Source organism: Danio rerio, chromosome 17 (assembly GCF_052040795.2).
Source record: "Danio rerio strain M-AB ecotype USA chromosome 17, GRCz13ab, whole genome shotgun sequence".
Lineage (NCBI taxonomy): Eukaryota > Metazoa > Chordata > Actinopteri > Cypriniformes > Danionidae > Danio > Danio rerio.
The window spans coordinates 27,352,170-27,375,486 of NC_141037.1; the positions used below are offsets into that span (position 1 = coordinate 27,352,170).

The 23,317-nt window shown below is 37.7% G+C and overlaps 1 protein-coding gene and 2 long non-coding RNA genes across 22 annotated transcripts in view; 1 reads left to right on the forward strand and 2 right to left on the reverse strand.

Annotated features, from left to right (window-relative positions):
* grid1a (glutamate receptor, ionotropic, delta 1a) overlaps positions 1-23,317 on the forward strand; it is a 492,166-nt gene that overhangs the window by 113,378 nt on the left and 355,471 nt on the right. The window lies entirely within an intron of this gene.
* LOC147833097 (uncharacterized) lies at positions 8,469-21,546 on the reverse strand. The gene is made up of 3 exons (XR_015513411.1): positions 19,710-21,546; positions 18,028-18,705; positions 8,469-10,337 (listed from the first exon to the last, which is right to left on the reverse strand). It is a non-coding gene; the product is annotated as an uncharacterized LOC147833097 (long non-coding RNA).
* Positions 10,404-17,697, reverse strand: LOC141378573 (uncharacterized). The gene is made up of 2 exons (XR_015513409.1): positions 17,372-17,697; positions 10,404-12,318 (listed from the first exon to the last, which is right to left on the reverse strand). It is a non-coding gene; the product is annotated as an uncharacterized LOC141378573 (long non-coding RNA).

Genomic DNA, 23,317 nt, shown 5'->3' on the forward strand with positions numbered 1-23,317 from the left:
TTTTCACGCTTGATTTGTCCAAACCAAATCGGAGAGTGCCGAAGAGCGATCTGATGTTTTCATTCTCGCTGTAAGGTGCACATCAATCCAAGCTCACCTGTGTGATTCCCAGTGTCCTCCTAACCACGTTTCGATGAATATGAGGTCGATTTCCTACATAATTGCATACGCGATTGGATGCGGTGATACGATGGGATTGGATTGGAGTAATTTTGAATTTCAGGACTACAGCAAGTGCGTTTGTGCATGTTATTGTCACTTTGATAGAGCTATAGATCAGGTCTGCATGTCTTTATAGACCTGCAAGCTCTCGTTTCTTCCCGAGCCTTCATCACGTCATCATGTCCTCCTCTTCCTCCCTCCCCACCATTCAACACTATTCAGCTGGTCCTGTTGCCATATTATGTCACTATTTACTCCAATTTAATCTTGTTATTTTCCTTCTCTTTCTCCCAGTCTCTCTGTAAATGTGTGGCCTCAGAAGCAAAATGTGTTTAATACCATGTAAGTGTTGGAGTCTTTGGCCTGTAGTAGTAAATGTCTACCCACAAAGCCCTGTTAACACTTTGTTGCTGCCCTCTCCTGCCCCCCTCTCTTTTCTCTGGCAATAAAGAGTTTCTAAAATAGGCTTTGTAATCTCATTAGCGCAGCGGTGCATCTAGCTGATGTTAAGGAAGTCCTCCTCAAAATTGTGAAGCGGGCATCTCGGGTCGGAATGGTTTTGGGGATTAACGTTACGGATGGTGTGATTTGGAGGACTTGAGCCTGGTTCGTTGGATTACACGCTGATTAGTTTAAGATCAGGAGGCTCTCTAAATAACCGAATAAAAAAGCCGCTTTTGTCTGATAAACAAAACACTGGATTTGTAGCAAAGAAGATAACGGGCAAATGTTTTCTCTCTGAACGGGCAGCTGACTGATCATGTGAAGCTGAAGCGCGCTGGGTAGTGGAGGATAATGCTGGAATGGTCATCCGACATCAGAATAATGAAAATCCCAAGCGTATTTCATGGGGTGACTTTTCTCTGACCCAGAGAACATGATTCAATTTAGTGTTAATTTCAGCTCTTGAGTCTTTGTGTGCGGGGAGCTGGTTGAATCTGCTTTGTGGTATTGCACAGTTCTGCTGGTTTACAATTCTGGGATATATTTCTTTTTTGAATTCTCAAAAAAAGCTGGATTATATATTGGTTCTAGTTATTTTTTGATTAGCTGATCACTGGGACTTTTCATTGTATGACTCAGATTTGCTGTCCTTTTTTTTCTCAGTATTTCTAGTGGTTGGAATTTTTAGGGAAGTGTAATGTGAAGGGAGGCTGACAAAGGAGCGCGAATCCAAATGCGGGTTTACTATGAGAATGGTCAGGCAAGCAACAGTCAACACAGGGGCAATCAGGTACATACAGAGAATCCAGAGTCGTAGTCAAATAACAGGCGAGTGGTTAGAAGGCAGGCAGCAAAAAGGAATAAACACTAAACAAAGCAAGGGTTTAATAGGACAAGGCAAGGAAAATGCGTCAAATGTTCGTGATACAGCTAAACAAGACTCAAGTCCCTGTAATCAGTTCGTAACAATTCTTTGAGTGTGTGTATGTGTGCGTGTAATCCAATTGAAACAGGAACAGCTGTGTGCGAGGTGCATGATGGAACTTGTAGTCCATATACCGGCAGATTTGTAGTTCTTTAGCGAACTGATATTTATCAAAGGTCTGCAGCCACTAGATTGTTGTTGATCATAACAGCAAGTTATACTGGGCAGTTAAATTGTTTTTTAACAAACCAATTAAATGAACATTTAGTGACCCAGACATTTAGAGAGCCTTTGATTTATTCTGGGACAAAACGAAATGTCTCTTTTTGTGAGCCATTGAATTTTTCACTCAACTGGTTTATTTTTCTCTTTAGAAATGAGTTGTTGAATTACAAGTGATTGGACAACTGAGTCATTATAGTATAAAAAGGCGATTACAAATTACAATAATGCTTATTAGCAAGACTTAAAAAAACATTATATAATGGTAAAAACAAACAATTTTACTTAGGAAGTGTAGCCAAAGTTTATATTCTACACATACAGAGTCATACACAGTATGATATGGAGTGAAATGCTTACTCAAAGACTAAAAATACAAAAAAATGACCCTAAAATAATAATATATACAAAACTATATATATATATATATTTTTTTTTTTTTGGAGAAATAGAATTTATGCAATAGAACATATAAAGCAAGCAAATATAAAATATTTAAACACTTTCATTATAGGGTATGTGTATAAAAAAGTTCAAAGTATAATCATATAATTTGAAATTTGTTTATTTTTATTTATTTATATATTTATTTAAATTTTATTTAACGGGAACTATGCTCATTAATCAACAGGAAAACTGTAAATAAGTCAGAGTTAAGCCACCTTTCCACTGCATACGACATTTGGACATGACTGTCTTTTCACTTTTGTCGTGCGCCATAGGAGAGAAGCTGTTTTTGCAGTATCCGAAATAAAGGAGTGCAAAAGCAAGAACTGTTATTCTCTGTGAGTTCACCATGGTTGAATTACTAGAAACTCATAGACCGCTAAAAAAAATTGAGGCAATGTGGGGACAACATTTAAAAATAATATTTTTTATTACTCATTTATGAATAGTAATATTTTTTTTAATATAGCCTTTTTTTCTGATTCCAAAAAATTATGAAAAAATCTAGTATTTCTCATCTCGCGCACACGGACTGCTTGGACAACACTGAAATACATCACATCCGGTTGGCCAGTCGCATACGTTCTAGTCGCAGAAGTTCAAATATTTCAACATATCCGCAGCTCAATTCGGATTCGAATTTTCCGCATACGGAGATGATTGGAACACCACGCAGCTCCCGGACTACTCTCCATTGTAAATGAATGACTTCCGGTCTATTGTTTGTCGTTTGTCATGTGCAGTGGAAAGGATGCTTTAGCCACAAGGGCTAATTTTCATCTGTTTTACCTGCCAGTTTTTAAAATCAGAAAACACATCATTACACAAACAGTAACATTAACGTTACATACATAAAAAAAGATAAAACGTATAATAAGAATTTCATTAAAAGCTAGAGAAAAGAATTACACATGATTACATAAAAGAGCTAGCTGTACAAACTGAAAAATAGAAGTGTTTCTAACAAAGTGCCTGGTGCACAAGAGAGAAATTAATGCATCCTATCGGTGGTTTGTCAAGCCCACTCAAGTGAAATAAGCAAATTTTTTCTACTTCTGCGTACTGAATACATATCCATATTATCATACAATTGGTTTGCTGTGTTTTTCCCCTTGGCAGATTGTGCATCCTGCAACTTTTGGCTGAAGAATTGTCCTCTGTTTATTAGTATTCTCCATATGTTCAGGATGTACATTATACGCATGTGGTCACACATGTTGTCCAATGAGGAGTTTGCAAAGTTTGCATAAGCATATGACACGCCTCATTAATAGTTCACAGGCCGTTGTTTATAGTATTTGTGCCTCACTAATGTCAGTGCTTGTTGGCAGTATTTAATTGGCCAAAGAATATCATAAATGGTCTGTTCTCTTTCTTTTTTTCTGGCGTCAGTCTCTACGACATTGGCATATCCAGAAGTGTGAAAACGTTCTTTCTCCTCCTGTCTCCCACAGATACCAGACAATTTACCATGTTAATTTGCCATTAACACAATTACATTCTTACTTACAACTTTAATTAACATAGTGTTAAAACGTAAACGATCAAAAAATGTTTTGGTGACTGAACCGAAAGCTGATGTCTGCGATGGCATAAAATGTAGTTCATGAAATAGGCTGCCCCATTTCAGAGCAATGAAAAGCCTCACGCTAATGGAGCCTGGATCTCTGCAGGTAATGTCGTCTTTTGTAAGACATGTCTTTTCTGTAACAGCAAAGTTGCATCACAGCGACCAGAGGTTTCAAACACAATAAGTGTACATTTGTTACATTACAGCATTGGCTGTTTTTGGACACTGTGAGTATAAGAGACCCGGTTTACAGGTATACGGCTTTAATGAACAGAATGACGCCTACAGTTGTTCATAAGGTTGAAAAGGTCATTTTCTTTATTTTTGAAGAAATCAATACTTTTCTTCAGCAGGGATGCATCAAGTTGAACAAAAGTTGAAGAAGAGGGTTTTCCAAGACTGTTCTAGAATAAGGACAAAAAAAATAGTAACTATTTTATAATAGTCATGTTTTCTGTATGGTAGGTCACATAAATGCACCCTGGATGAACATGAGATACTTATTTAAAATAAAAAAAAGAAATGTTACAAATTTAAACAATATTTCAAGAGTTCACATTTAGATATTGCTTGATACTAATAGCAGGTTTGGCATGCTATCCCAGGAGAGAACCCTGAGCTCGGAGATAATTAAGCGAGGGCTTCCACCTGAACAATTAGCATTTATGCGGGTCCAAGATCAGGTAGTTCTCTTGACCTGCCCCTGGAAAATGAGGAAAAGGGGGAGATGGGATATTTGGGGGATTCTTCAAAAACGAAGAAAAGGGAAGTAAGGTGAAATGTGATATTTATTGTAGGTTTGGATTAATCTGATTGGTGTATCTATGAATGCAGATGAGAGACCAGCTGAGATCAATCACATCACGTGCTTCTCTCGAAATTAGTTTTCATTACTTCACTTATTTAAGCAAATATGTTGTTGATAATTCGAAAAGGATTTTATTTAGTGTTTTTTTACTATGGTATTGGTTTATGTTTCTGTATTTGAGTGATTAAGTAAGAGATGCAGATTATTAAATCTGTATTTTTCTTGTGTTTTTTTTATTATAAAATCATTTATTCATTAATTTTCATTAATCTTAGTCCTTTTATTCATCAGGGTTCACCACAGCGGAATGAACCGCCAACTTATCCAGCATATGTTTTACACAGCGGATACCATTCCAGCTACAACCCAGTACTGGGAAACATCCATACACACTCATTCATTGCACACATACCCTATGGCCAATCTGGCCCATAGCCAACCTAGTGAATGGGGTGGGTTTTTTTTTTTTTTCTAAACTTTGTAGACAATTTTGCTGTTATTCATCCATTTTGTATTTAATGATGAGATTTAAATATTTGTGTGACATTTAAAGCACTGTTTTACTGGCTTGTCGGATGGTCATCGTAATCATTTTTTGATGTGCCAAAAATATTTCCTAAAGATTTAGAATAAAGAAATATGAATAAATACTTATTTTTAAAATAAAAATTCATTACATGATTAGAAAAAAATAGGAATCTGTTAAAGTTTTAAATTAATTACTAACCTATTGTGATTTATTAGGCAAATAAACTGGCCTGCACATTTAACTGTCCTAAGTCAGAATTTGGTTATTTGAATAAAAAAGAAAACATAATAATAATAATAATAATAATAATAATAATAATAATAATAATAATATTAACGTAAACCTTCACGATTTTTCTAGCCTCTTTTGAAAAAAAGCACCTTAACGCTAGTAGTTAAATTAGAATTTAAATTATTAATAATATTTAAATATGGGCCGCTTTTGGTGCTTCACAAGTTTTTATTTGTCATTTTTTGTTTTAAATATAAAGTTCAAGATTTAGAATAAAAGTTACTTTGTTACTTGTCTTCTTTATTTAAAAACAATAAAAATACACTAGATCAATAGTGAAAGATTTATGTTTGCATTGGTCAAAACTGATCAGCTGAAGTCATGACAACAGAGGAATCCAACATAGGATTCCTCTTATTCTTAAAGTCTTCTTAGATGGGTTATTTTCACAATTTATAATGGCATAGCTGTCAAAATAGGACAAATTAGCCCATGTATGGGACAAATGCTGGACCATTTGTCAGTGAGGGGTGGGTCTTTTGAACCACCCAAACCCGCCCTGGCTTTGAGCCTGCCAATTTAGTTTGTTCAATTCACCTACTGTACATCACTTGTCTTTGGACTGTGGAGGAAACTGGAACACATGGAGCAAACCTAAGTGATCACAGGGAGAACATGCAAACTCCACACAGAAATGCCAACTGGTTCAGCTGGGAATCAAACCACCGACCTTCTTGCTGTGAGGCGACACTGCTAACCACTGAGCCACTGTGCCACCAACTATTTTAAGTCTATAAGTATAAAACTATATTAAACTATATATAAATTTAAATATCTGGATTTTCTGTGTGAACTTCTTAACAATTTTGTACATATACCCAGATATATCCCAGCTATTTTAATAGACCAAACAGTATATTTTACTTGAAAAATCTAAGGAAAGGGGCTTTGGATTAGTGGATTTCTCTTTCACTTTCTCTCTTGCTCCTCATTATCATTAATGCCATCATCTCTAAATGGGGCTGTGCAGTATTGATCAGAGCTTTGTCAATGCTGCCTTGATGTCACGGCTCTCATTTCCTATACACTGACAGAGACGCTCAAGAATGTGTCAATCAAGTAATCATCATTCAGCCCAGATCTCCTTCCGTCCTTTAGGAAAACACCATTCTTCCTGCTTCCTCTGTTTTTCTTCATCTACAGTAGTTGGCTTCATTGATTAAAGGAACAGAGATGACCACAGGAGTTGATTGAATGGGGTGTTTTGGGTGATTGAAGTGGATGAAATGTTTGACGTCATTAGAGAACTTGATCTTATTAGTATTTAAAGGTAGCAATATATACAGTTTGTTCAGAATAAATTTGAGTAGAATGCCTTGTCAATGTACATTTGAGATGCAGCGATTATAGATTTTAGTTGTACGATTATAGTCTGAGAAATAATCACGGGTTTACGGTTATTAAGATTATTATGCATTCATTAATTTCAAAACACTGCTATTTTAAAAAAATCACATGACAACTCCTTACATTTTTAAGTGTTATTTATTGCTGCTCAGTAATCAATTTTTTCAAGATTTTTTTTTTTTACATTTAAACATGAGCAATAATTTTACATGGAAAATAAATGACAGAACAATGAATGAATGAATAAATAAATATAAGAACTAATAAAAATAGTATTTGTCTAATTTAGATTTTAAAATTAACTTTCAGTTAATAAGAGAATAATAATAATATGCTTTCAAGAAAGAACAGACAAAAGAAGGGAAGAAAAGTCTCACTTCTATTACTGTTTAAAAGTTTTGGTTTCGATCGGTGTCATTTTAAATGGGCAGTCTTGTTATGCACCAACACTTTTCTGTGTTTGTGGGAAAAAGCAGGCGAGCCAGCCGATCAAATATACTGTAAGGCAAGGCAAGGCAAGGCAAGGCAAGGCAAGGCAAGGCAAGTTTATTTATATAGCACATTTCATACACAATGGCAATTCAAAGTGCTTTACATAAACAAGAATAAAAGAAACAAGTAAAATAAAAATAAAAACAAATAATAAAAATGCGTAAAAACAAAACAAAACATAAAAACAGGTAAAATGTGATATAAAAGAATGAAGAAGAAGAGAAAAACATGATAGTGCAATCTGTCGGACGCAGCACAGTGCTCATTCAGTAAAGGCACAGCTAAACAGATGTGTTTTCAGTCTTGATTTGAATGTGCCTAATGTTGGAGCACATCTGATCATTTCTGGAAGCTGATTCCAGCAGCGAGGGGCATAGTGGCTAAAAGCCGATTCACCCTGCTTTGACTGAACTCTTGGAACTTCTAGTTTATATGATCCTAATGATCTGAGTGATCTGTTGGGTTTGTATTCAGTGAGCATATCTGTAATGTATTGAGGTCCTTGGCCATTTAGTGATTTATAGACCAGTAATAATACTTTAAAATCTATTCTGAATGTAACTGGCAGCCAGTGTAAAGACCTGAGGACAGGTGTGATGTGCTCTGATTTTCTGGTTCTGGTTAGAATTCTGGCTGCAGCGTTCTGGATGAGCTGCAACTGTCTGACTGTCTTTTTAGGAAGACCAGTGAGGAGGCCGTTACAGTAATCCACCCTGCTGCTGATAAAAGCATGAACAAGTTTCTCTAAGTCTTAACTTGAAACAAAGCATCTGATTCTTGCTATGTTTTTGAGATGATAGTATGCTGATTTACTGACTGCTTTGACATGACTGTTAAAACTCAGATCTGACTCAAGAGTCACACCAAGATTCTTGACCTTATTTTTTGACGTTTGACCTTTAGTGCCAAGGTATGCATTTACCTTGAGAACCTCATCTCTGTTCCCAAACGCAATGACTTCAGTTTTCTCTTTGTTTAACTGAAGAAAGTTTTGGCACATCCAATTGCTCATTTCATCAATGCATTGGCAGAGGGTGTCAATGGGGCTGTAGTCATTAGGCACTAAGGCTAGGTAGATCTGAGTGTCATCAGCATAGCTGTGGTAGGAGATTTGGTTCTTTCTCATTATTTGGCTCAGAGGGAGCATGTAAAGGTTGAACAGTAGAGGTGCCAGAATCGAGCCTTGTGGGACTCCACATGTCATGGGTGTCCACCTCGACCTATGCAGCAAAGCTTCTTTGGCGATGATGTAGGCAGTTTTAGATCTTATAGCGGCCGTTTGGGCTGAACATGCAGGTGGGTTTGCAAACCTGTGTACTTTTCATTGCGTCTTCCTCAAACTTCAGCCGTTTGCATTTCCAATGGTCACAAAAGCTGTCATCTCAACTATGTGCGCCTGAAAGGCATGAGCGGGTTGCCTCGTTTGCGCGTTCCTCCATTGTAAATAATGAACTTGCCTTATAGTTAATAGCCTCAGCCAAAGTTAATCCACTGTGCATGGTTATCAGTCTCAGTGTACAAGCTTGCAATACAAATCACACTAAACAATAAGTTACATTAGAAATAACTACTCATTTGTTACAATTCTATGAATCCAGTGCTATATTTAGTACTACACAACACAAAATTCAACTTAAACATTTCATGCATCAATATTTTTGTCTCAATAATATTGTAGGCCTGAAAACTTTAAAAGTGCACATTTTTGAAAGTGATAGCCCCTTCATACAAACATATGGATTTGAATTTGTGATAATTCCTGCACACAGGAAAAGTGCTACCATTTTTTTGAGTGCATTTAGTTTAAATCCTTGATAACGAGTTCATAAAAGTTAATGTGACTGAAAAATCCCAAAACACAAGAATATATTAAATTGTAATTTATATTAAAACTGAACTTGTTTGTGTGTAATGTAATCATGTAATCATATTTTACAACATTGTTATTTTTGCTTCTTTTGGATTTCATAAAGCCTTTGTGACGATAAAAGACCTTGAACAATACTGTAACGGCCCCTGCTTTGTTTCTGTGTTTAGTTTTGTTTAGTTCCATGTTTTTATTAGTCACGCCCTGTTAGTTGAGTTTCACTTGTTAATTACCATAGTTATTCAGACAACATAGTCAGGTGACGTTGGATTTTGGGCACATCCTAATACAACCTAAAATCAACCAAATATCAACATCATTTGCCATCGTTATTGGACGTCAAAATAACGTCCTTAGATGCTGGCTTGACACTGAAATTTGGTCATCTGATGTCACAACCTAGATCTAATCTATTATTAACTTCTTATGATGTTGTGTGGCTGCTGGGATGTGTTGTCTGTTTTTTTAATGTTATTTCTATGATGTCTGATTTTTTCATTGCAGTTCTTGATTTATTTGGTTTATGTTTTAACTTGAATGATCAACAAACCTGAACAGACTGCATTTGGATCCTCACACTTGTTTCACTACTTGCACCACACATCAGACATAACAACAAGCACACCCAAAAATGTATTTTTTTTTATTTGCTTGTTCAAACTACTTATTCAAAATAAGCGAAACATCACAATTTCAGAGCTTTTTTGACAAAACTTAATTGTTTCATGTTCAATCCACTAAAATTCTATAAGTTCTAAGTGTGTTGTGACAACATGAACGAAGTGTTTAGACCCCTTTATATTTCTTACAGTTCATCATACAAAAGTGTTCATTGTATATGCTGTCAGCATTGATGAAATCACTATGTATTTGTTGTTTAGATATTAGAGGTGATCTGATTGGATAAAATGTTTTTGTGTCATTTTTATCAAACAAAAAAGCCTACGTATCGCATCCCTGACATACACAGAACTTACTATATAAAGGGAATTCAACAATAGCTTGAGAAATCCTCTGTAAAAACCCAAGTGCACTTGTCTGTTTCAAAACATTGTGTTTATGTGAACAGTACCAGACAAAAGCACTTTTAGAAAACATGCTTTAAAGTGACCAGCACCGCTCGGGAGTGGGTCGATGCTAACTGCATTAAATCCTCCCTGAAATGGCTGCTTGAGGGACGGAGATATATATCCCACTGTCCAATGGTTTAAAGTGATCAGCTAGAGTCAAGCGCTGTGTAGTGGCAATTTCCTTTAAGGAGGCGCTCTCGGTGGTCAAGAAACAAAGTCTTACCCGGGATGTCTTTTCAAAGCTTTTATTCTTTGCAAAGAAGGTCACAGTCATACAGCAACAACAGTTTCTGCAGAGTGAGACAATGAAGCAAAGTGTGCTCATCCTTTTATCTGGGTTGTGCTGCTTACGAGGTCAACTCCAGTTCAACCCAAACCACACATACCACGACAGGTGTGAAAACCATCCTGCTGCTTCCCTGTCATATATCACACAGCCCATGCCCCTTACCCCTAACAAATGTTCATCTTAAAGCTAATTGGAAAGATAAGGACCACGTGGTCACATACGGGAATGTAAGGCTGTATAAACAAAAGTACACTGTGAACACAAGTGACTTTTCACACATCTAAAGATGAGGAGTAAGCAAGTTTTCACTACACATGTTCATCTAAAAATTAATTTCCATTACAATTCCTCTCTTTTTATCATTCATTGATAACTCACTATTAAATTCATTTTTCAATTGAATACAAAATCACACTGATTACAAAAATCATTTAACAGGTTTCTGCACACATCAAATACACTAGAGATGTTTAAACACTCTTCTTAATAGTTTCCCCATTAAGATTTATCTTTCAAAACATCCCTCTTCCCTGGGAGCCGGGCTAAACGAATAATCACTGTTATTGCGCTCCCGATCGAAATCGGACCCTCAGTCACCCCTCAGAGGTTCAAATCCGAGAAATTGCCTGTTTTTTTTCACATTATTGATTTGTTTACACAACAAAATTCTAGAAACATTTCTTCAATTAGTTAAAAATTATTAACACTCTACAGCAATTCATCAATAACACTCATGAACATAGGAACACGTTGTTTCTGTACTCTTAAACATATATCACATTTACACCCTTCTCTCAATTTTCATGTAAATGATCACTCTTTTGAGATTTGTTACAGAACATATATAAGCAAGCAGATAGTTATCTTAAATTTCAAAAAATCTGGTTCGTTAATATTTTCCCAATTAAGTAACAGCCGTCACCTAAAATATTGTTCTCAGTTGTTTACAGTTTTTCCTTATCCATTTCTATGTAGCTGCTGCTATCATCAAAGTCATAATCAAAATCTTCACCCATGTCAATATTCATACCCTCTTCATTCACGGCCACTCTTATCATCTGATGGGATGTTGTAGGTGTAATCAGTCTGTCCACTGTCCATAATACAAATCTGAATATACATGGCAGACAACATAATATCACTACACCCATCCCCAATACAGGTAACACCACAGTAAAGGCCCAGTAGATCCAGTTTCCCCACTTAAATGACAGCCAATCTAGCTCTGGGTTGCTAACTTTCTTAGGTTCTTTTACGGTCATTCTCATGTGGGTCACAATGTCGGAAATGTTTTGCTGTAATCAGGTTAATTAAGGTGACACTAGCTGCAATGCCAGTGTTGTTCTCCTCAGACCACACATTCCTTGCACACGGAATGGATGCTAGCGAATCTTTTCATCCATCTTCAGATCCTTATGTGATGGTCAAGCACAGCTTATTCACCTCTCTTTTGGTCGTCTTCTCCTCCGTCTGATTGCTGCTTGGTGTTGTATTAAGAAGTTACTGTTTCACACACACCTCTTGAGTTGTTGTTGTTTCTCCCCAGCTGTGACCTTGCTTCCCTCAGATAACATCCTGCTGTTTTCCTTCAGATGGTTTCAGAGCCCCTCTTTCTCTCCTACTCCCTCGTGGAATCCTCCTCAGGAGATGGAATTTTCCTGCAGTGGCCATCATGCACCCACGTTGCGCGCTCTGCGACCTTCACCACCGTCTCAGTGATCAATAACACTTGAAATGGACCCAGCCAGCGCTTTGCTCTCCAGCTCTTTCTCCTCAGGTCCCTGATCACCATGAAATTGCCAGGCCTCAGACTGTGCAGTGGTCTCTCAGCAGCCTTCCCCTGTGCAGCCTTTACCTGCACACAAACATTGGACAACACATGAGACATATCTTACAGTAATTCAACATGTCATTCTCACACACATCTGTTGAGGGCAGCTGCTGTGGTTTACCAAAGAGAATTTCAAACGGGCTCAAATTCATTTTTGATCTTTTTCTCATTCTCATGTACATCAGGACAATGGGTAGAGCTTGAACTCATGTAAGCCCTGTGTCTTCACAACATTTTGCCAATTTGTTCTTCAGTGTACCATTTTCTCTTTCAACAGCTCCACCTGAAGCCGGATGGTAACTGCAATGTGTTCTCAAATCAATTTCCAAATATTGGCCCACTTGTTTGATTGCTTCATTAACAAAATGAGTACCATTATCTGAACTTATTTTTCGTGGTATTCCCCATCGCGGTACAATTTCAGTCAGTAACGCTTTTGCTACCGCAGCCGAATCTTGTTTTGAGGTTGGGAAAAACTTCAACCCATTTTGACCACATGTCAACCATCACCAAACAGTACCGTTTCCCATTACATGGGGACAATTCAATGAAATCCATCATCAAATATTCAAATGGCCCTGTTGGAGGTGGATGAGATGATTGTGGGACTTCTATCGCTCTGGCCACATTATGTGTGTTGCAAATTACACATCGTCTACAGAAATTGTCCGCAAATGTAGTGAACCCCTTTGTGAACCACAGTTCATTCATTTGCGCAACCATTGCTGTTTTTGACGCATGATCTTTACCGTGAAGTAATTTCGCATAATGTTGGAAAAAATGTTTTGGTAAACACGCCTTGCCCTCAGCACACATCCACACATTATCTTTCATCACACAGCCAGACTGTCTCCACTTGTTTTTTTTTTTTTTTCTCCAGCCCCGTCGCGAAGGTCTGCATGTCCTGCAAAGAAGAACACACGTCATTGTTATCATCAGCAGATAGCAAAGAACATTCGCAGTAATCCTTGTCTCGTGATGCCGCGACTTTTGCTGCTCTATCTGCTCTGGAGTTACCTGCAGAAACAGAATCTTTATTGTTAGTGTGCGCTGCGCATTTACAAATGGCCAGTTTGTCAGGTAGTAAAATCGCATCCAGCAGCGCTGCCACTAAAGGAGCATTGAGTATTGGTCGACCATCAGACTTTAGAAATTTTCTGTGTTTCCACAGAGCCCCAAAATCATGAGCTACTCCAAATGCATATCTTGAGTCAGTGTAAATTGTAGCCTCTTTTTCTGCCATTAATTTACATGCTTCTGTCAACGCCACGAGCTCTGTGGCCTGTGCCGAATAGTGCCCTGGCAATTTCCCAGAGGTCAACAGATCAAATTCAGTTGTTACAGCGTAACCAACTTTATTTTGGCCTGTTTGTGGATCTTTAAATGCTGAACCATCCACAAAGAGGACATTGTTACAATTTTCAAGTGGTTCGTCAGAAAGGTCAGGTCATGGTGTACACACCTGTTAAACAACAATGATGCTCCTCCCAATCTTCCTCAGTATGATGGAGAGTAGCAACATTCAAACCTGTGCATCACTTAACATTTGCATTTGGCATATCTAACAAGAGTGTGATATCTCAGCCAGCGGGCTGTTAACAGATGCAATGTTTTTTGTTCTTGGAGTATCATTGACACAGAATGTGGCACCATCAGTATCAAATCAGAATACCCAACAAATCTCTTGAAGCCATAACAGCTTTTTCCCGCAGCCGCCACTGCTCTTAAGCAACGTGGCAGGCCTGCTGCTACGGGGTCAAGTTTGCTAGAAAAATATAGGCCACAGGTCGCAGTCTACCTCCATGATCCTGTAGGAGTAATGACGTCATGAACCCACTTCTTTCATCTACCATCTGAACAAATGGTTTTGTTGGTACAGGCAAACCCAATGCAGGGGCTTCAGCCATTTGTAATTTCATGTTTACAAATGCCTGCTGTGCCTCTGTTGTCCACTCTAGTTTGTCAGTGGATTTCATCCCCTTCCCTAGTGTTAGGGCTCTCATGGGTTGTTCCAAAATTGCATAATTTGCAATAAATGTGCGACAATATGAGCAAATACCCAAAAAAAAACAACATTTGTTTTTTCGTTAATGGTTTTGGTAAATTTTTTATACCATTCACCCTTTTTTGATTTGCTGTGTGGTGTAATGACGTGCCCCAAAAATGTTACCTTTTGTTTAACAAACTGCAATTTTGTCAAACTGACTTTGTGGCCCTCCTTAGCCAAATGCTTAAGAAGAGTCACAGTGTCTTTCACACACGTGTCTTCATTCTCAGCACATATCAACAGGTCATCAACATACTGTAACAAAGCAGTTCCAGCTGTCAGGGTCAAAGGTTCCAAACTTCTTAACAACGCTTTATTGTATAAAGTTGGAGATGCTGTAAAACCCTGACACAGACGTGTAAAAGTGTAGCCTTTACCATTAAAATTGAATGCAAACCAAAACTGGCTGTCTTTGTCAATTGGCACACTGAAAAATGCATTTGCCAAATCAACCACTGAATAGAATTGTGATTTTTCAGGAATTTGTGACAAAATTGTGTACGGATTTGGAACTAATGGAGCCCTTTGTTTGACAGCTGCATTTACTGCTTGCAAATCTTGTCAGTCTTCGGCTTCAACACACTGCTTTACAAATAGGCCTAAATCAGCCCAAGACTGATGTTTACCCTTGCAAACTGATATGTGAGGCACAGCCTGTGCTAACGTGAGATAGAATGAAAGCTGCTTTTCTGACAGAGACACTGAAACTGCACACAGACTATCCTTTCCGTACATTTTCTCTAAAATCAACGTTTCATTCACATTTGTCTCAAACCAAGCTTTCTCAAATTCCTCATCTGTAAATTACGACATGTGACGTGCAATGCAGTTCACCAAGAGACATATCAATGTCAAAAGGTTTTACTCAATCTTTAGCCAATTTGCAGATTACATCAGCCCATTGATTGTTTTCAATGAGTCTGTGATTCAACCAGCAAACAACAAAATTCCTCCTTTTTTTTTTTTACTCTCACACCTGAGAAGTCTGCTGTTAGAACTAAGTTTAATTTACACAAAATATCCCCTCCAATGAGTGGTATCAGACATTTTGGCAAACAAACAAATGCATGGTTGAAAATTTTACCCCCCTCTGTCTCACAGGTCAGTGGAGCTGTAAATCACTCGATCACTGTATGACCAGATGCAGACAGAGACTCGTGAAATTTGTTTTTCAAAGGTATTTCACACTGTAGGTTACATGGTCGTATGCAAGATCAGCTAGCTCCACTATCAGCTACAAACTCAACCAATGTATTCTCAATCAACATAGCATATTTTGGCATATTTAAAAAATGCTTCACTAAAAAAAAAACAAAGCCATTTCATCAGAAAAATGATCATCATTACTGTGATCAAAATTACAGTGGGAAATGCAAGCTTTTTTTTTTTTCATTGCAGAGAGCCAGTATGTCAGTGTATGTGAATATGTGTGTATAAAAATGTGTCTGCATTTAAACTTGTTAGTAAAAATATGTTCACTTCCCTTTACTGTAGCTGTTGGCTGCTTGCCCAGACCCTCTCCGTTCTGCTCTTCCCTCTCCGCACATCAGCTCAGTTGTTGGTTTGCGCCTTTTGGATCAATCCTTGACCAAAAGTCCATCTCGGTGGCAAGCGCAGACATTTAGTACAGTTTCTCGTCATGTACACCACAGGCTCTGCAGATTTCATCGCCATCCGTCACATTCCAGTTTCTCCATCTTCTGGTATCTTTCTCACCCTTGACACCTTTGTCGCCTTTGAACTTGCAATATCTTTGGTTGTCAGGTCTTGGTTGGATCTTTGGTTGGCCGCTTGTACCAGAGCCATGTACAGCTCGTTTTCTGCTTTCTTCTTGTCTTGCTCTTGCTTCACTGTCAGCTTGTCTTCAGCATGTTGAGCACACAGCAGAATGTCCGTTAAATGTCCATTTCTCCAGTTCAAACAGATGTTCTCCACTCGCTCGAGGTGGGAATTTCGTTGGTGCGGTCGGAGGTCTTCTGGGATAGTAGCAGTTGAGGTCAGGGTCAGTTCTCAGGGCTCGCAGCTCAGCCACGGGATAGTGATGGTACGGCGGTACATGTATGGAAACAGATGTATAGAAAAGATTAGTATTGCTAATTAATCTTTCATTCATACTTTCACATTTTCACTTGCTTTTTCCTTCACTTTATCTCCTTCATTCTTTTCTCTACATGCCACTTCTTCATTCTCTTCCCTACATGCCAGCTGCCTCTGCAGCATTTTCCTCTTTGCCTCTTATCTGCCTTTTTGAGCCAACAATCAACAGTGTCTCCACACGACACACACACATGCCTTTCACAAAAACAACCTGCTTTTCCTTCTGCCTTCTCAATCAACTCTTTCATTTTGTTTAACCTAGTAACACTCAACATTCCCTTTCCCTCAGAAACTTATTAGTTAACTTATTAAAGAATACTTTATTAGTTTTCCTATATCTTGCATGCTTTTTTAAAAAAAATTTCCATATTTTTTTTTTTACCATATTCCAAAACACCGGTTTATCATATTTTCTCACCTTACTTTGGGACTTCCCCATGCTGGCAATGATCTATCCCCTGGACTTTGTCGGTACCTATTAATCTGTTGGACGTCTCCAACAGATTTCGACTTTTCACCTAAAATCGAAAAGTTAAGCTATGCAGCTCTAATTTCGTGGCCCCCAATTTCAACCCCCTTTTAGAAGTAAATCGCTGGCCCCTGATTTCAACCCCCTCCCGGGAGTAAATCGCAGTTAGCTAGCCAAACGTATTAAAAAGGTCTTGATCTTAGTCAGGCGCCAGATCTCACTTGTGTAAGGTCTTGATCTCAGCTAAATGCCAGATCTCACTTGTAGAAAAGGTCTCGATCCCCGCCTGATGTCAGATCTCACTTGTCATTAATCACGCTGCTATCCCACATAGACAGATCTACCAGCATGGAGATGACCCACATAGAAGTAAAACCCAATTACTCTTGGTTAAATTAATCAAATCCCCAAAACTTGTTAAATTTCTTTTTCTTTTAACAATAAACAAAGAATTTGTTTCTTACCAGAGAGTTCAGATGCCACTGAGTTCTTTTTCCCAGATGTCAGTGGGGTTCTTCTCCGAGCCCGGCGGTCGGCCCCTCAACCCTCAACCAAGCGGGGCAGGGCTGTGACACGAAGTCCCAGGATGATCAGTCACCGTCCGCAGGGTCCGGAAAAGTTCCTCCAAGACATCCCACTTCTGACACCAAATTGTAGTGGCAATTTCCTTTAAGGAGGCGCTCTCGGTGGTCAAGAAACAAAGTCTTACCCGGGATGTCTTTTCAAAGCTTTTATTCTTTGCAAAGAAGGTCACAGTCATACAGCAACAACAGTTTCTGCAGAGTGAGACAATGAAGCAAAGTGTGCTCATCCTTTTATCTGGGTTGTGCTGCTTACGAGGTCAACTCCAGTTCAACCCAAACCACACATACCACGACAGGTGTGAAAACCATCCTGCTGCTTCCCTGTCATATATCACACAGCCCATGCCCCTTACCCCTAACAAATGTTCATCTTAAAGCTAATTGGAAAGATAAGGACCACGTGGTCACATACGGGAATGTAAGGCTGTATAAACAAAAGTACACTGTGAACACAAGTGACTTTTCACACATCTAAAGATGAGGAGTAAGCAAGTTTTCACTACACATGTTCATCTAAAAATTAATTTCCATTACACGCTGCCAATGATTAGACTCAAAGTGCTTGTTGCGGGTATCATTTCAGATGAGTTGCATCACAGACTACAAGGGCCTGTTGCTTTTGCACGCCTTTTCAAAATCTGTTGGTGAAGTTGGGGAACATTTTGGTTTGTTTGGTTATGAAAGATACTGTTTGGCTCAGAATAAAGCTGTGTGTTTGCTTCCTGCCAGAATGCTGACGACTCCAAGCATGAACAGCCTTGACTTTCATGCATTTCATGCTGCATGAGCTGAAATGGTATTTCTTTAAAGTCATCAAAGTGTGGTTATTTTTACTATGCATAAACGGTGACTCTGGGTCAAACGTCACACAGTATTTCACTAGGGTAAAATCAATCTCTGACATCTCTCTGACAACAAAACATACATGCAACATAATGGAGATGACGTAAGATCAAATATGAGAGGATTTTGAGCATGATATGAAGTAAAAGCATGATCTACAAGTCTGCAATTTAGGTTGTCTGTGCACAGATTTGCCAAGAAAAAAAATAGTAGAATATGAAGGAGATATTTGGTTTTGAAGGCTGTTCCTCCTCCAGAAATGTTATATTTATTCTATCTTGCTCAGTCATTGGCTGTTGGTCTATTGCATTGTCTATTGCATTCCAATCAAAACGCATTTTACACCATAATATTTAAAGGTTCAGGACACCCTGGAGAACTTTTTTTTTTATATTAACAGATTTGTGTGTGTTGAGCATCAGTTAAGACAATGTTAGCACCTGTCAGCTTTAATTGTGGGGAAAACTGGATAATTTTGAGCTTTTGTCAGCTAATTTCAGCTTCCGGGTTTAAAATTATTTTTGGGGCGGGATCAAAATCGGCGACGTATCGCAGAACTACAAGTGCAATGATGACCCGTCGGTTTCTCATTATTATTCATAGCGGAGTTTTCTTATCCTATGAGAAGAGCCGGCTGCTTAATTATTCATGAGACCTGCCAGACCTGCCAGAGTCAAGCCCGAGCTGTGAGACACAGACCCACAGTATTTAGCTGTTCATGAAGGCTCATATGCGTTTGTTTCCATGATCCACGCGGTTTGTTGCATGTTTTCCTCCACGATCTTGTTAGGGCCGATCATACAGCAAAGCTGTGTGTGTGTTGCTAGCATTTTTGTCGGGAGAGCAGCACGAGAATTAGAGTATGGCGAACGCTGTCTTTCATCAGGAGTTTGTTCACATTCAGACACATCACTGTGCTGCTGTGTTTGCCTAAATCCTCCAGATTACCAGCAGGGCTAACGGTTAAAATAGACAGGTCAGGAGACCTGCTGCACTGAGTGTGCTGGATACAGGGATTGAGTGAGAAGTCCTCATTTATAGGGTTTACATGAACACACTTATCTTTATAATGATATAAATTGTGGTTATGTGTATAGGAAATTACGAATAACAAATGTAGCAGGGCATTAAATCACTGTTCATTTCTTTGCATTTTAACTTTGTAAACTATAAACTCATGTGTCTCCTCACGGTTTGTCTCATTTTGTGAGCTAACTGACAACAACAGTTGTTCGCTCACGTTCTCCCCTGCTGGCTACGCCCACTCCTGCCCGATGCTCGCGGAGCTCCACGCCCATTAATCATGCATCTTTTGAAAAAATTCTGAAGTAGACTTTAACCGAAAGTGGGGGGTGTCATGGCCCTTTAAAGTCACTCATAAGTCCATATATTTAATTTGCTAAATATTTCAAAAGCATCAGCATTTTCAAATTTCAAATTTCATCAGAATTATTAGCCCCCCTTTTAGTTTTTCCTAATATTTCCCAAATTATGTTTAACAATGCAAGGACATTTTCTATGTATAAATAAGTATGTCTGATAATGTTTTTTCTTCTGGAGAAAGTCTTATTTGTTTTACTTTGTCTAGAATAAAATCATCTTTTAATTTAGTAAAAACCATTTTAAGGTCAAAATTGTTAGGCCCTTTAAGCAATTTTTTTTCCAGATTTTCTACAGAACAAACCATCCTCATACAATAATTTGTCTAATTACCCCAATCTGCCTAGCTAACCTAAATAACCCAGTTGAGCCTTTAAATGTCGCTTTAAGCTGTATAGAAGTGTCTTGGAAAAATTCTAGTAAAATATTATTTACTGTCATCATGGCAAAGATAAAATAAATTTATTAGAGTTATTAGAGATGAGTTATTAAAACTATCATGTTTAGAAATGTGTTGAAAAAATATTGTCTGTGTTAAACAGAAATTGGGGAAAAAATTAACAGGGGGGCTAATAATTCTGACTTCAACTGTATGTAGATTATTATTTAAAGCTCAGTGCTGTTTTCCCACATAGCAAAATATCTCTGGACCAACTCTGGCCCACACAATCAGGTTTTGCTTGGCTCACATGCTGCCGTGAATTACCGTACATGACTGGGCCAAGTCTGGCTTCCAGACAAGGGCCAAACAAGAACCATATCTGGGCCAAGTCTCAGCCAAGTTAATAAACCATAGCTAGACCGGAACGTGTTAGACTTGTTGAATAGCTAGACTTGTTGCGTGTCATGACTGCAATGAAATTGATAAACCCATGAATCGTTGAGCTTCAGGTGTGCTACTCTCCATAATTTATTTTTTATTTTTTAACTTGTTCAAAATACTTTAAATGAGCTGAAACAACACAGTTCTTGAGATTTCATTGGCACAACTTTTTTTTTTTTTTTTGTGTTTAATCCACATAAATTTGTTAAAAGTGTTGTTAACTTCATTTATGTTGGGACAGCATGAATGAATTGTGTGGAACCCTGCATTTTTTATGCTGTATGCCAGTGCCGGATAAATGCCCGCTGTGCCAGATTTATGCCAAAACTGTGCCAGATTTTTTGCTACCTGCATTTAAACTGTGTAAGATATGTTAGTTTAGTGTTAAAGTTTCAAATTGGGCATTTGTGGAATATTGAGAGATAATTAAGAATTTCATATAATTACATATAATTTTTGGTACTGTTGATGTGCTCTTTTAAAATAGCCATTATACAGTAGTAGTAATGTAACATTGACAAAATGGTGGGAGGGGCACGATGGCTCAGTGCTTAGCACTGTCGCCTCACAGCAAGAAGGTCGCTGATTCTAGTTTCGGCTGGGCAAGTTAGCATTCCTGTGTGGGGTTTGCATGTTCTCCCTGTGTTCGTGTGGATTTCTGCAGGTGCTTCGGTTTTCCGAAGACATGTGCTATATATGTATTGAATAAAGTTAATTTTCTGTAGTGTATGAGTGTGTGTGTGTGTGAATGAAAGAGTTTATGGGTGTTTCCCAGTACTGAGTTGCTGATGAAAGAGCATCTGCTGCGTAAAACATGTGCCGAATATGTTGGTGGTTCATTCCGCTGTGGCAACCTCTAAAATTCAGAGACTAAGCCGAAGGAAAATGAATGAATCAATGACAAAATGGACCCATTTGTTAACATACATTTATGCACTAAGTAATGAATAATTAATGATGGTCCATTGAATTATTAAGAAAGCAATGCACACCAGAGATGCAGATGTGAAATGAAGAAGTCATAACCCCAGAGGTGTGCATTATTTTCTAATAATTCAACAGTTTAGAGTTAGTTATTCTGTTTATACTATGGCTACCAAACCTAAATACACTGCTTAGATTTTGTATTTCAAGATATTAGGTTTTTGTCCCCAAAAGTCTCCTGTGTGAAGTCTCTTATCCAAATCCTTTAGTTTTGACAGTTGTAGGCTAAGAAATAACTGAAATGCTAAACATGCAGAATAGTGATAAGGAACAGTAATACAGTTAAGACCTGACTGAAACTATTTTAGCTCTTTTGTTTATTTTTAAGTACTTGCACATGTAAGACTGTTCAATAACCAATGTGTTTAACTGCCCAGTGTCTAAATAAAAAACAAAAAACATAAAAAAACAACAACAACAACAACAAAAAAAAAAAATGAAATTAACTAGCAGTGAGCAGAACATACTTTAAGTCATTTATACTTATTTTGGCAGTTTTCAAAATACCTCTGTTCATTGTTAGTTCATTGTTAGCTCTGCTTCATTAAATAATATGGACAGTTACTACTTTTAATAATGTATTAATTAAGAGATGTATTTTTCTTGTTGGTTTTTGTAAATCATTGTTAACAAATGAGATGTTATGATTAAGTGTCACTGTCACTTGTAACAAAAGACAGGAAACATGTTCAAAATAAATCAAAATCAAAGTGAAAACTTGGAAGAGTTTTATTTAGATTGTAAAGAAACCTTTTTTTTTAATAAATGAAGCAGCCCGCAGCTAAACATGTCAGCCAGCATTCATCACATTTGCAGCATAAAAAAGAGCATATTGTGATAATGCTTTTTGCTTTTTTTAAATTTTTTATAAAGAATGGCATGAGTTATAAATAAAAAGGTGTGTATATGTTGACAGAATTGTCACTTTCAAGAAGATTAATTGTGACAGATCTGACACTTTTTTTCGCCTACAGTAAATGTGATCTTAATTATCAAAGAAGCAAATAGTTTTTTGAAAGTTGAAATGGAAATCCACTCGAGGTAGCACTAAACGTTTGTAGACTTCAGAACAGGAACAGAACAGCTTCTGCTGATATTTTCAGACTTTTGCCCCTTAATGAGTGAGTTTGTTTGTTCTTGTTGCTCTCTCCTTTTCTCTCTTGCACCTTTGCTCTTGCGTTTTCTTCTTTGTTCGGCTGGCTCTCTCCCCAGTCTCCCACGCTGTGGTGCTGTTGTGGTTCTTCTGTAATGCTCCGTGTGTGTGTGTTTTATTTTTGGTTCGGGCTTGAATCCTCTACCAGGCTGAGATAATTTCAGGTGAGTAAATGCCTCTTACTCATGTTTTCTCTTTGGCTGCTAATGCATTTCTTCTTGTTTATCAGACACACTTGTGCTTACCTTATGCAACCTTTTACAAAGCACTGTACTTTTTATGTGAAACCTAAAAAATACATTTATCTGGACATGTTCTAGGATAGAGATCTTTCTTTATTCTCTTGCTATTGTCAGTATAGGATAATAAACAAATGAAATAAAACCAAAGCAAAACATATCACAGTTAACAAAAATAATGGTTTCTTAACTTTTAATAGAAACATTAAGTGTAATAGAATGTTTTAATGACAAGACTTTAGATTAGAGAACACATATTTACAAATAACTGAGTTTTCCCTGCTAATTAACTCCTAATTACTGCTTGTTGACAGTAATAGTCAAGCAGAATAAGGAATTAATGTTTTTTATTTGCACAATGTTTCTGGTGAATAGTATTCCCTAATTTAAATTGTCAGCATAAT